Source organism: Lampetra fluviatilis, chromosome 25, assembly GCF_964198595.1.
Source record: "Lampetra fluviatilis chromosome 25, kcLamFluv1.1, whole genome shotgun sequence".
Classification (NCBI taxonomy): Eukaryota; Metazoa; Chordata; class Hyperoartia; order Petromyzontiformes; family Petromyzontidae; genus Lampetra; species Lampetra fluviatilis.
In genome coordinates this window covers 13,447,759-13,462,577 of record NC_136299.1, presented here as the reverse complement: position 1 = coordinate 13,462,577, position 14,819 = coordinate 13,447,759, and positions in this window count along the sequence as shown.

Here is a 14,819-nt window from a genome sequence, read left to right as displayed (position 1 = left end):
CAACATTTCTCCCCACATGCTGAGAGCTATACAGCACATCTGTGCGAACCTACGCAGCAGTAGAGCTATTTAAAACTTAAACCTGGCCTCTGTTGCATTCGTTCTATAGTTTGTTAAGCTGACATTTTTGTTCTGTGGCCAATTTAGGCTTCAGTCGGATTTCACCTGGTTATGTTCACATGTGTTCTGACAATTTGAAACGGTATTTCAGTAGTCATTGTATTGTTTCATTCATCTGTGTAATGGTGTGTATGTGTAACGTCCTATGCAGCAGTAATTTACATTTTTATACGGGATGTGCTGTGTTACTTTATATCGGAGTGTCCAGGAATACGTTGTAAAAACACATTGTTGCAAGGTAGTGCCATTTCTTTGTTGATTCACTTTTGGTTTTGCTTGGTCGTAAGGTTTTCATCTGCTTGGTAGTGGCTGTGTATGGGATTTGGTCCTAATATATAATTAATGCACAGCGTTATGGCATGCTATTAACATGAATGAGGTTATAGAAAATGAAAGTATTAGAATAAAAACGCGTATTCCACTGCTGGATGAAGGCCTCCCCACACCGCGCTCATCGTGGGGGTTATTTGATGATACTTTACCATGCTGGTCAGTGCGGGTTTTTGAAGTGGGACCTAGCACTGGCTCGGATCTTACTCGCCACTGATGTTAGCTGTGGCGTAGTGTAACGCTAATGCTTTTCTTTGTTTCACAGTTTGTTTCTGTGGTCTTTGTTCTGAGAGCTGCAGGCCACTTCCAGTGGTGCCCACTGGATTTAATGGGGAGCACATGTGACATTTTGGGCTGAAAATCGCACACCCCAAGTGCAATGCTTACTTGGGAAAACATTCGTAAACTAGGCGGACGTTGATTCGCTTCTGGAAAACATCGCGTAAGGGGATTCATAACCAGAAGTGGTCGAGTACGAAGTTGGCGTTTCTGCCCCCACAGAATAACCCGGATTACGTTTGCACATGCGTCACATGGGAAAGGTTTTAAAAATAACAGGTCATTAAGTGGCCCCACAGACAGAATAATTGTGTGCTTGAGTCACACCAGTAGATCACACTCATCAACTTACCTGACCCTACTCATTATAACCTGCCACTGCACTATAGCAGCTGTTATACTATGGGTAGCCTTGCCCCCATCATAAGAATGTGGAATGTATTTATTTTTCAATGTTTTAGGGCTACCAACGAAAATGAGAACTGCGCAAGCGTGAGCATGTAAACATTTACAAGTTTTTACTTTACTGCACATGACTCCCGGACTTCATTTGCTTTCGACTCCAACATCATCTCTTGATTCCCGCAATCTGCCTCTCCACAACAACACAAAAACATTTTTAAAAATCCTAAAGACGTGCATGTCTCCACCCCTATTTGTAGAGTGTCTGGAAATGCAGTTGCATTTAGAAGCATTACAAATCTAAATGGATAATTGAAACAAAAATTAATCTTCATTTGTGGTTTTATAAGAGAGTACTGAAAATTATTCCCTGGAAAGACAACGTTAATATCGAAAGTTTGTTTTTTAAAGAATGGCTAATGAAATAATCGGCATTCAATAACTATAGCACAGAGAAGAATGGCGTCTGCAGGATAAGTGCTGAGAGACTCAGGTAGGGAATTTATCCTTTATATAGGGTGATCCATTTACATATAGACCACTAAAGTAATATGGAGAAAATATAGAGAAACATTTAATCCAAATACCTCTGCACGTCTCCCAACATTCTCAATACACTTATTAAATCTGTTAAGTCTCCTCTGTAAGATATACAGCCATCGCTTGCACAATATTCAATCAGCTGTGGAGAGACAGTAAGAGGGTCATTATAAAATCAGTGGGGTCATCTATAAATGCATAACCCTGTATAATGGACAGGAGAACATGTGGAGCAATGCAAGAGGTCGGCCCGGACAAATTTGTAGATGACGTAAAATAAAGCTATTACAAGAATCACAAAACATTGGGATGTTTAGGAGGTGATTGCCAACCTTCAGATTGAAGACATTACCTGATGATGATGCTTCCAAATTGTTATCATTTTGACTTTGTGAATTAATACACGTAATTAACAGAGCTCGTGGTAGTGAGCTTTGAGTTTAATTTGAATATAAACAGTGTCCTCAGCATTCTATGTACATATGTTTTTATGTCAGTGTGCAACTAATACTGGGTGGAGCAGTGGCATTGTGGTCAGTGCACTGCCTATTGAACCCATCGTCCTGACTTTGTTTCCTGGCCACAGCTATACCATCAATGGTGAGCAATATCTGAATTGGTCCTGGGCTCCCATTCAGCAACTTGAAGGGAACCAGTTTGGTGAAAATGGTCAGACAACCCCACCGCCCCCCACCCCACCCCCATGGCTGACAGAGTGGGGAGGCCTTCATCCAACAGTGGATTTGACAAAAAGATGGACATTTTTCGTTTGAAAGTATTAACTCGCAATGCTGTCTGCTGGACTTAAATGGGCCCAAAAGATTCAACGCGTTCATCATTAACACTGTGGCTTTAAGATGAAAACTATATCATGGGCACGTTTCGGGCTATGGCCCTCTCTTCAATAGCTCTGCAGTTTGTTCAAACCGCAACTTTTATCTGACCGTGTCCTCAGATGTTTTTCAAGCGTTACCAAAACAAGGCAGTACAGCTCAGCGAAGTCTTAGCAAAATAAATTAACGTGCCACTCAAACCCATAAAAGACAGGCGCCCCCGCCAACAACCGCAAACTGAGCTGTGTAGCTCTTTTTCAGAAGCGACCTGGCCACAAATGATAGCTCAAAGAAGCGGCTTATCACGTGGAAATGTATAGGAGCCAAATACTCTAAACGTATGTTTCTAAATGTGGAGGGAAAATCCGGAGGACCTGGAAAAAAATCCACGTGATCACGGGGAGATCATGCAAACTCCAAATATACAGACATCAGGGATCGAGCCCACGACCTCCTGAATATCAGGCGAGCGAGTTAACATCTCGCCACCGTGGCGCCTGTTCAGTTTCCTGGGAGACACTGTACCCCCACGTCGCGTTCTGTGGGTTGAGTTCGCAGCAGCAGCAGCTCGGTGCCTGGGGACACTGCCCCGCCGTGCGGTGCGCGGACAGAGCGCAAAGGCGTCAACAACACACGAGGGTTGCCACCTCTTAGGTGCATAAAAACGGGAAATATCACATAACGATGAACATCTTGAACGTACTGTCTGGAATGGTGTACGTTTTACTACTGACATCAAAGAAGAGTTTTAATGTCCCGGGCAGACTTACAGATTTGCCACAACAGCAGCCATCTCAACAAGAGGACAATCCTGGGGAAACCGCGGGGGGTGGCAGGCAACACGACAATGCACGCCAAGATGCAGTGAGCACTGCGTTTGGGCGATGCCACGGTAACAGAATAACTGGGCAAGAATAATGCAGGTTTACTCCTGTTGTTGTTGTCGGCCTGTGACTTCCCACACCTGGGTAAATGCTTCTCCCATTTACTTCCATTAGGCATAATATAAATGGCGGTAAGAGTAGATGTTTGTGTATCGTACCAATTGTGCTGTGTAATAACATTTATAGAGTTAAAACACAAAGGGCCACGTGGCCCTTGCGTGACATTGCGCGATCATGAGGTTTTGTACCCCGCTCTGTGTTTCCGTGTCATTGCCCATAACATTACGCAAAGGCGCTAACATGCACAGACCCTTTTCTTCAGGCTAATATTTGTAAGCCACATCCATCAGAGGCTCAGGAGCCCCAGGACCTTGAAGACAATATTCTGTATGCCCTCTTGAGTCCTCAAGTGGGACTGGATGAGCGATCAAAGTGCAGCACTCCATGTATCTGAGACCCCACACGCGCTCCATTGCGCAGTGGTGAGCACACCACGCTCTGAACACGACGACTTGAGTTTGATTCCCAGCCACGGCGAACACCACCGACCGGCCTTGACTGCCCCCCATGCTCTTCACCAACACCCACTGACCAGCGTGGGAGCGTCAGACAACTCCCACGACGGACGCAATGCGGGGGGGGGGGGGGGCTTGGTCCAGCAGTGGACTGCGGAGTGCGGTGCATCATTGTTTACATGACAACAGACACGAAGACAGCTCCCCCCCCCCATGCATCTCTACAGGCTGTTGGTGCAAGGGGCACACGGCACAATGTTGACGGAACTCTCCGAGTGCATGATCATAAAGGGGTGACTTCTAGTATTTTATCGGTAATAAAGTAGTATACATTTGATATACGATGTTACATTATAGGATCCACGATCTTAAATTATTTCTGCATCGTAATTATCGTTATCAGTAATGCCATTGATACGTGCTGCGGATATTAACCATTTAATGAGTGCTTTACAAAATGTTCCAAAGTAATTGTCATTTGGGCGGTGATATATAATTTTCATCGTTTGTAGATGTAGTTAATTATGTATAATTTAACTGAAAGGATGTGGTGTATGAGCATGATATTTTGTAGGGTAGAATGATCAGAAGACCTTAAGTTGTGTAGAGCTTCGTGCTGAAAGTACAGCAAAGCACACGATCAATACAGGATTAATTAAAAGTCCGATGACAAAGTTACAGACAACTGATATCACAATAAGTATAATATCGTCAACATTTATATTGTATTCTATTGTGGAAATAGCACCACCACAACTCTAGTCATAAAGCGATATATCGCAGACATCGCCCACTGCTTTTTCCAGCATTTATCTTTCCATCAGCATGCCAAGCTTAACTTGAGACTGGAATGCTGCTCCAGGAATTATATTGGAAAGCTACTTCCATCTCACATTACTTGTCATAAACCAGTTCATAGGATTATAAGATTATCGGATACAACATTTCCCCCCCCCCAAATATATAGATATCTCGTGGTAATGCCTTATGTTAGCATAGCAGTGTTTTGGAAAATATCTATCAAGCAATATAAGCCCTAACAACCCTGCTAGCACAGCCGTTTTGTTATTGTACTGCGTAGAATAATTAGTTTTTGAATTGCAGATGGCAGACGTTACACTTTGTTTTGTTTTTCATCAGACTGAGACCAACGACAGACACCCAATCAATTAAACGTTTACTGTGTTCTACCTCACTGAGCAAAGCACCACTTTTTATTACCACAGTCATGCGTCATTGCATCATGATACACTTACACATTTGTATAAACATCCATTACATGTACATTTGGCATTGCATTTAGACCTCGATTGCATCAAGCGTATTCAACTCTAAAACGACACTGAATGTCCGTGCCACCATTGTATCCGAGTGCCGGTGTAACTGTGAGTATGCAGGTTCACAGGATAGGCTGGAAAGTCCAGTTACATTCTCAAATAACATATATATAATCACAGCAACTTTTGCAAGTACTCTAAGGGAAAGAGTACGATTCAATGGAAAACAACCCAAACAACCACATGTCAATGTGATTGTAATTATTAAAGAGAGAACAATAAAGCGTCATCTTTCATCGTGACTCAAGCAAGCGTCGAGGGAGTTGAAAAACCAGACCAGCGGCTTTAAACACCGAGGGGCATTTGGTCGGGAAAGGTGCAGCAGCCCTTGCAAGCGTTCGTTCACGGCACTGCTGGCAACAGGGCCTCCACTAGAGGGAGTTCTGTAAAGCTCCGAGAGACGGTATATCGGCCTACTCTTCCCTCTTCAGGAGTACCCGCACTTTCCCCACTTGCCGATCATAGACTCACTGTGGTGGACTAATTTTCCGTATGCAGTACATGTTCTGTACTGCAGAGTGGACAGAGGCGTGGAGAAGTGTGAACACCGCCGATTGCTGCACCTCCGATGAGCCGGGTTGGGCTGCGGACGTTCATAAAGAGTTTGAATCTACGTCCATAGCCCATTGTGACAAGTCCGGTGTGCCGACTATAACCCCACGGCACAAACAGTATCATTCTTCAGAACATAACTATTGGGCATCATTGGAAATCTAATTTCAAGCGGAGTTGTAAAGCCCCGAGGCGGATCGAGAAACATCTCCTGATGAGAAGGGTGCGGGCGGTCGTGGCATTTCATGGTTTAGCTAAATATGGTCCTACAGTCGTAAGACAAAAACACATAAAATGTATTTTCTTTGGTCAACACTGAAATGAACTGGAGACAGACATACACATACAGTCAATTTACACTCTTGCGCATTTTCGCAAATGTGCACATTAATTGTTGTGCATCTTTCTGTGCAGGAGAGACTGCTCACAATAAATGTGTTACAACTCATCTGACATCACTGACAGGGTAACAAGGTACTTTCAACTGCTTATTCGTACCAACACTGACAAAGGGCTTCTTGTAAAGGAAATTTGATAGGACTAAAACTGAAACGCTGCATAACGTGCTACATAACCGCCGATCAAAGGAAACCAAAATCTAAAGAACTGCTTTGTTACGCAAATAATTTGGCGATGCTGCACAAGCAGAATTTAACTTTTAATATAAAGGTGTTTATTTAGTAATACTTTTTTTTAATGGAAGGGATTGTTTGACTCAATAGTTACTATTAGGTAACAAATCAGATGCCTATTTAAAAACTGGTCATCGGAAAATACTTAAAAATTGTAATTTTCATCAGGCACCATGGTGTTCAGTGCAGTCCTCAACCCCGATTATTAAGTCCGTCTCTCCGGCATCTTTGTCTGAACGTGCGAACAAGAAGGCCATTGCCCAAAACGTCACCGATTACATGTTTTATTTCTGAAGTGTTATTGACACATTTGTTCTGGCTTTTTTTGCTTTGTAATAGTGATCCCAATATTTTTTTCACGCAGAGCCTCAGAAATGCTTTCGTGGCTAAATAAATACTTATACTTGCAATAATAGGATTCTGGACTTACCGAGGCCCCGGGTTCGATCTCCCTAAAAAAACATTTGGAACATTGGGCAAGTTTTTTGTTTAATCCCATCACCTCTGTTCACCCAGCAGGATAAATGGGCACGCCTCAGTCATCCGGCACGTCACGTGCAGTGGGGTAAAACAAGCGTCAGGACGAGACTCCCAACTTTTCCAATACGTATGACGAGCATGGAAAAGTGGGCCAACACTTGTATGGACTACTGTCAACACTCAACAAGCTTTCACCGAACACCATGTACCAACAACAGAGTAAAAAAAAAAACTCCTACATTTCCCTCTCGTTGTGCGGGTTTGGTTTGTGCGATTTCGCGTATATGCGGCTAAACCGATTTCTACCCAAAATTCAATATATGCGGTTTTAATTCACTCATACGCGACGATGTGGTCAGACGTGGGACAACATTGTGTGTGCACTGTGTGTGTACTGCGTGTGTACTGTGTGTGTACTGTGTGTGTATTGTGTACTGTGTGTGTACTGTGTGTGTGTACTGTGTGTGTACTGCGTGTGTACTGTGTATGTACTGTGTGTGTGTGCTGCGTGTACTGCGTGTGCACTGTGTGCGTACTGCGTGTGTGTAGTGCGTGTGTACTGTGTGTGTGTACTGCGTGTGTGCTGTGTGTACTGCGTGTGTACTGTGTGTGTACTGCGTGTGTACTGTGTGTGCACTGCGTGCGCTTCTCAGCAGGCAGCTTGTCTCGAGCGGGTTCGCTTTTTGCGCCCTTTTTTAGGAATGCATCTACTACTAGCGCATAAAGCGAGGAAACCCTGTACTCTAAAGCACTGTAAAATGTTAATCAATTTGCTTTTATTGACTCACGTTTTTGAGGTGGCTGATGCTGCTCATTGTGCGGTGTGCAGTGAAAAATATTGCAGACCACGTGTAGAGAACCACCACTGTAGAGGGCGCTCTTTAGAGCTCCCTCGAGAGGAGGCCCTTCTGCCAGCAGTCGCGTGACCAAGCAAATGCAGATGGTTCACTTTCACCTTTACTCGATGTACTTACAACAATGCTCTGTTTAGCTCACCGGTAGTATTTCACCAGCAATAATGCTTGAGCTTTTCTTGGAAAGCCGTTCTTACACATCCCTGTGATTTACTAATTACATAACATTTCCTGTAAGTGGATTGCCTGCCAGGTGCACATCGCCTTTGTTGAGAAATGTCAAACTTACACGGAGCTCTCACTACAGCAGTTTCCATGCACTGTAATCCCTTCAACGTCGTTTTAAATGTCCCAATAGACCGCATTAATTAAATCTAGGATAAAGTCATTAAAGCATTTACTTTCTTTCTGCTCAATCGTTGTTTCATCTTTCACATGTGTCAACCGGCACCAAAGAAGAAAATTATGCAGCTGAAAATACGAATTACAGCCGACACCAAGAATAAGTGTGATGTCACGCAGGCCGTACAATGAGCCCGTTTCCAAACGCTGTTGATACACCCACCCTTTGAAATGTAACTTTTTCTTTCATACACAGTGGTGCTGTTTATTCCACCATAATTTCCTTTCCCATTTTCCATTGAAGTTATGAATGGGATCTGTTGTGTGCATGTATATGAAGACACGAGGCTGTCTCTATAAACACAGCTTCAGTATCTTGCTTCTTGCAGACCATGTCCTGTGATTTTATTTCACATGTAATAAAGGACTTGCTAGTAACAAAAATCGTCGCAGTTGATTGTTCATCAACACGTCAGACTGCCTTCAGATACTTTGTACAATGTATTTAGGTATACCGACTTTAATAGAGAGTGGACGGAAATGTGGAACAAAAACAACTGTCACAACTGGTAGAGAGCCTCCCTAGAGGGTATTTACCTACTTCCCCCCACCGACCAGACGTATCAGAGTACCCACACTTTACCCCATCATCGACTAACTGGTGAACCCATTTATACTGCTGGGTGGACAGAGGCTGAGAGATTTTAGAAACATTTCCAGAAGATCAAACCGGCAACCTTTGGATTGCAAAGCCAGTGTGCATTATCCCCTTCACCAAGTCAGCATCCACCCCTCAATATAACTTGATTACAATTTACATATGCAACACACTTGACCAGAGACAAACTCAAATCATACAATGTCTCTTCCTGATGCTCTAAGGCTGGTAAGCAAGACGTTCCATAAATATTGCTGACACAAATCATTCTGAACTTCTCTTATTACAAAATTTACATTTTACCTGTTAACTTAACCATATGAGAGAGCTGCTTTTTATTTTTAAATGATTATTGAATGCGTTTATACCTGCAATCTTTAGATCCTAATGTATAATTTACAGGATGATCCTGGGACAGCAATGGACATGGTTAGCACGACCAACCCCATTGTTAAATAACAACTTCGTGGATAGTATAACTCAAATTCACTTAAGAGACAAAATACTGCATATATTAACTATACACTTGAGATGAACACAAATAAGCTTACCTCAAGATCTGCGATCCCCTCCGCTCCTTTTCCCTGACTGAACCCACAATCCCATTTTCATTTGCTTATAAATAACTCCACCCATTAATAATCTCCATAGATGGGCAATTAACTCTTTGCTTCCATCCCACACACACTTCACTTGTGTGTAAAAACAAAATCTGTGTATCAGGACGGGTATAGTGAGGCCTGACAATTACATAACCTCCGATGAGCACGGTTTCCTATGTACGGTGTGAAATATGATCCACATGCATACATATGTCGTGGCGTGTATCGTGTCTCTGTGGTGGAGCGCCGGTACCGAGAGAAGGGCGGTCACTGTCGGTGTGGAGTCTCTCTCGAGCTCCGGGATGAGCACGGAACGGAAGGGCCCCTAGGGGGCATAGTTCGGGTGGCAGCGAGAGGTCAGGTGAGGACATAGGGAGTCTGGGTGAACCCGAGCGGGTACGTGACCGGATGAGGTAGTAACGAGGGCCAATGAGGAGGCGAGAGGGACACGTGGTGTGGGCCCAGAGTCTGCGAGAAGGATCTGGAAGGGGGCGTGGCTACGCGGCAGCCATCAAGGGCGAGTCGCGAGAGCGAGCTGGGCTCTTCGTCTCTGGGAATGGAACCCCCCGGCTCAGTCTTCGGTCTTCGCGCACAGTATCGTGGACCAGGCAGGGAGTTAGCTGACCTGCTCCGAGTATGTAGTTATCCCGTCGAGTGGTTACGTAGTTACGCGTGGTGGTCACCACCCTATATCGTTATCCCGTCAAGTGGTTATATGGTTCCCCCGTTGTATTAAGAATAAACGTGTTCGAGTGTGCGCCTCTGTGGAACCCACTACACATAACGAATCCCCATGACGAATCGCCTGGACCACTCTTTTCCTCATTTGTATGGCTTTCTCTTTAAAAACAAAATATATCCCCACAGCTGAGTTTAAGGTGCCAACATTTTGTTTTGCATTGTCTGAAGTTCCGCTCCGTGGACTGGGAGCTTCAGGAGCTAAATTCTCTCCACGTGGCGATAAACCCAAGCGGTAGTTTGTATATGTTGGTGTTGAAAAACATTCACGATGCACTTCTGATAATTTTCATATAAAAGTCTTCAAATGCCTATGTTTAAATTAGCTTCGCGATCTTGTAAACAAGTGCTATGTTTAAACGCGTTTATTTCTGGAACTCCCAATGAAGGAGGCCAACTCAAGGCGACATCCCGTCGGAAAGTTGGAAAGCAATCAAAAGCGGTACTCAAATTCAGACGCAGCATTGAGCGTTTACTGGCATTCCGCAGTGCAAATGAGCACCACGTGCAGTTTTTAATGCTAATTTATTTTCATAAAACCGCACGAGTGAAGTGTGTTTCACGTGAAGTACAATATGTAATGTCACTTGAAACCGCTGAAAACGGGAGCACGTTCGGTTACTACAACTCTTATCTATTTGTCGATCTAATTAAAATCCAAATATCGTGATCTGCCAAGCATTACATTTGAAACAAATGACATTTCAAGAAATACATGGAACACATTTATAATGATGGAAATGCAATATTATACTGACAAAAGGCCAGATAATTCGGAGACACTGCAGTCCAATAACCCATGTGCGTGCAATATTCCTGTTTTTTAGAACGATGTTTGATAAAAAAAAATACCTTTGCAAAAATTTATCAGGATAAAAAAACCTCATACCTCACTGAAAATAGCATTTTTTTGTTATGTTCATGTTTTAACTGAAACTTAAAGTAACACATACTTTGAGAAGTTGTATTCATTATTATAAGAGGACTTAATCACCCTTTGAAAAGATCTAGAGATGTAATAGTGAAATATGTATGTTTGGGGGAGTGGTGGCGCAGTGTTTAGCATCGCTGGGTTATACATTCGGTAACCAAATTTAATTTTTTTTTACCACAGCTCACATAAGTGTCAATTGGTATCTGTTTTGGTTCTGGGTCCCCACCCTATACCAGTCCACACTGTCGAGCATGATGAAGTATGGTCAAACAATCCTCATGACACGCATGGTGTGGGGAAGCTTTCATCAAGCAGTATGATTCGCAAATGTCTGTACATTATCATCACAATTTATGTCTGGAATGCATACTTCACATTATAATTAGTTCAATGGTATTTTAAGTGTTGCTGTTTTCATGATCAGACATCGTTTAAGTAATACTGGATGAAGGGTTGTTTCTTCCAATCAGAGTAAATAATGAACATCTTAACATTTTACCCGCTGACCTTTGTGCTGACGAATCAGCAGTGTTTACCAGTTGCAGTCATTTTTTTACGTGTCGGCAGAAAGTTATTCATTAAAAAAGAGCCCCAAATCCCTGTTGTTGGTTTTTACTTGTGCATGTTGCACTTGTTCCGAAGCGTACGTCGCCAACCGTGCCAATTGGAGATGCGGAGGAAGGACAAAAAACTAACCACGAAAAGTTTTAAATCTTGATTTGAAGCTTTCGTGACTGCAGGAATCCATACTCGTTGGTTCTTTCGAAAAAGTCACGTAGATAGAAAATAAATAGATAACAGTTCCAGGAGCTTCCAAGAATCGGAAGGAAGAGCGTTCCAGACGGCTGCAGAAGTGCATCTGATTCGCCAAGAGCCGCTGCGAGGATGATCGACGTTCGCGTGATGGTTTGTGCTCCTTGACGAGATCAGCAAGGTGGTGTTGTGGTTCATTTGTGGCGAGCACTTTGTGTGTAATGAGTGCGACCTGGTATATTCGTTTGGCAAAAAAACAAGCCTCGTAACCAAGCCTCATACATCCGCACATATACCACAATACACACAGAGCTGTGGCGAGGTATGTTCACACCCGGCACAAGGCGTGACCCCCCACCCCTCTCCGACCCCCTCCCCTCCAAGAGAATGGGAGCGTGGCCAGGTGACGGAAGAGGATGGTAGGGTCTGCTGGTGGAGCAAGCGTCCAGAGCCAGCGAGAAGGTTCGGGAAGGGGGGGCGTGGCCTCGGTCCGTATATAAGAGAGATGCGCGGGAGACTCGGGGCTGTTGCAGTGGGGTCTCCGCCTGTTTGAGTGAAGGTGTCTCCTCAATAAAGAAACCATCTCAAGACAAGTGTGTCAAGTCACAGAACACGAGTAGGTCAAGGCGCAGCCCTGTAACTGTTCGCTCACGCCATTGCTGGCGCAAGGACCTCCACTAGAGGGAGCTCGAGAGCCCCTCTAGAGGGTATTTGGTCGACTCTTCCATGCTGGTCAGATGTCACATGCGACATGCCAATAAACGAACGCTCGTCTACCCATTAATACTGCTGAGTGAACAGAGGCTGAGGGAATTAATAAGCGTGCCCATTGTTTAAACTGCCATGCTGGTTGATTGAACTGGCGACCTCTGGATTGCAAGTGTAGTCTGCTACCCATTACACTCTGGTAGCATCATTATACGGGTGGAAAAGGAATAAAAATAAATCGGGCTTTGAAACTTGCCTAAATAGTGAGTGAGCTAAGATAGTTTCGGTAAGATGACTTCTGATGTACGTATGTATAAAATATTACACACACTGATGTCGAGCGCACGCGGGACAGTACTGCAACAGCAGGCAGCTTGCACAAACATCATTTTGCAAGTTTAAACAGAACGCAAAAGCATTTGCCCAGTCTACAGAAACGCCACACACCACGTGGGCCAGCTGCCTCATCGCGTTCTGGAGTCCACAACCAGTTGAAGCTGGTTAGAATGTTCAGAGAAATAAGTCTGCAACTGGCACTGAACCAGCTTGGGTTGGAAGAGTGACTCGTGTACAATTAATGACTATGAAACAACTGGCCTCGAGCGGTGGCGACGTGGCAAACGCACTGCAATGTGAACGTGGTTACTTGAGTTTGATTCCTAATCACAGCTAACAGTGGCGAGCAGAGGTGGGACAAAGTCATTGTTATGCAAGTCCAAGTCGAGTCGCAAGTCATCAAATTCATGACTCGAGTCTGACTCGAGTCCAAGTCACATGACTCGAGTCCACATCTCATAGGTGGGACAAAGTCATTGTTATGCAAGTCCAAGTCGAGTCGCAAGTCATCAAATTCATGACTCGAGTCTGACTCGAGTCCAAGTCACATGACTCGAGTCCACACCTCTGGTGGCGAGTGATTGATAAACCGGTCCCGAGTCAAACCAATGAACCTGCTACTGACCAGCGTGGTGAAGTATGATCAAACAAACCGTTGGACCAACAGGGTGTGGGGGAGGCCTTCATCCAAGTGGTGAACTGATAAAGGGAATATTGCTATAACTATAAAAAATACATATTTATCCAAAACTGTACTCACCTAGAATAGCTGATGAGACAGTAGCTCAGATTCAGCAGCACGTTGATAGAGGAAGAAGCTGCTGTAATTTTTTTTGGAGTGAGGAAAGAATCTCACATACGTGTTTAAACGGACGAGTCGGGCCGTGTGACTTCTCACATTGCATTCTCAGAATGGTAGGCCCTGGATAGCAGTGTTGGATTGATGCCAAGCAGTATTCATCGCCACTGCAAGCGCTGATGTCAAGTTACATCTTCGAGCTCATACCTGCTGGCCATCGGGTAGGGTTTCCAGTTAAAACCTGCGATTCAGAGTGCTTACTGCAATGGCAGTCATCACTCTGAACCCCATAGCGACACCACTGCTTGCACAGTTTCAGATATTCACCATGCGGCTACTTATGAAGCCATTCACTGTCGCACCCACCAACCTCAAGACCATATACACGTTCTTGTCAACTCTCCACTATATGAAATAATTCGTAAATCCACGAAGCATGCCCGTGCTTCTCTAAAAGCAATGCGTATGCAATTTACAACCACAGTTTTTTAATTAGACATGCACATTGCTGCAGGGTAAAAGTTACGGATGATTAGAAGTCACCTTGCCTGGCACTGTCAACAGGGTTTTAGAGATGGGTGCGGCGGTTCATGCAGACATCAAGAACCACCCGCCTACTAGGCTACAAGGTGGCCTGTAAATGGCAGTAAAACAAGGATGTTGGTGACCTATAAGTATGAAATCAATAATGAATTCGCCAAAATGTCTAATTGCAGGACTCAAGACTCGCAAAGCCTTTACTTTTTCTCCACTGATGCATGTGTAGTGTAGCACTCAGAGACGCTGTCTTGCTTAAGATATATATTTTTATTATACAATACAGTCCACCCGACTTGATGACAGGTCATCAGATGGACGCAGGTTGACTAATTTACAACTGGGTGACTTTCATGTAACTGCTACATGACGCTCATTACATAACGGACTGACTATATAGGAGCTGTCGGTGTAGTAGCTACGGCTACGGCGTAGATATATAACTCCCTTCGCTAGCCTTCCAAGATGATGAGGGCGATCCACAGAGATGACAGCGACGAAGGTCCGGACCCCGAATCCTCCACGGCAGCCCCGAGCCCTGCTCTGCGCTGCCTTTGATCTCACCTCGGCTCCTCCAAGCCCCTTTTCCTGAACTCTCTCCTGTCGAAGATTTCCTTAGCCTCACTAACACCTCGTGGATTTCACTCCTCCCCC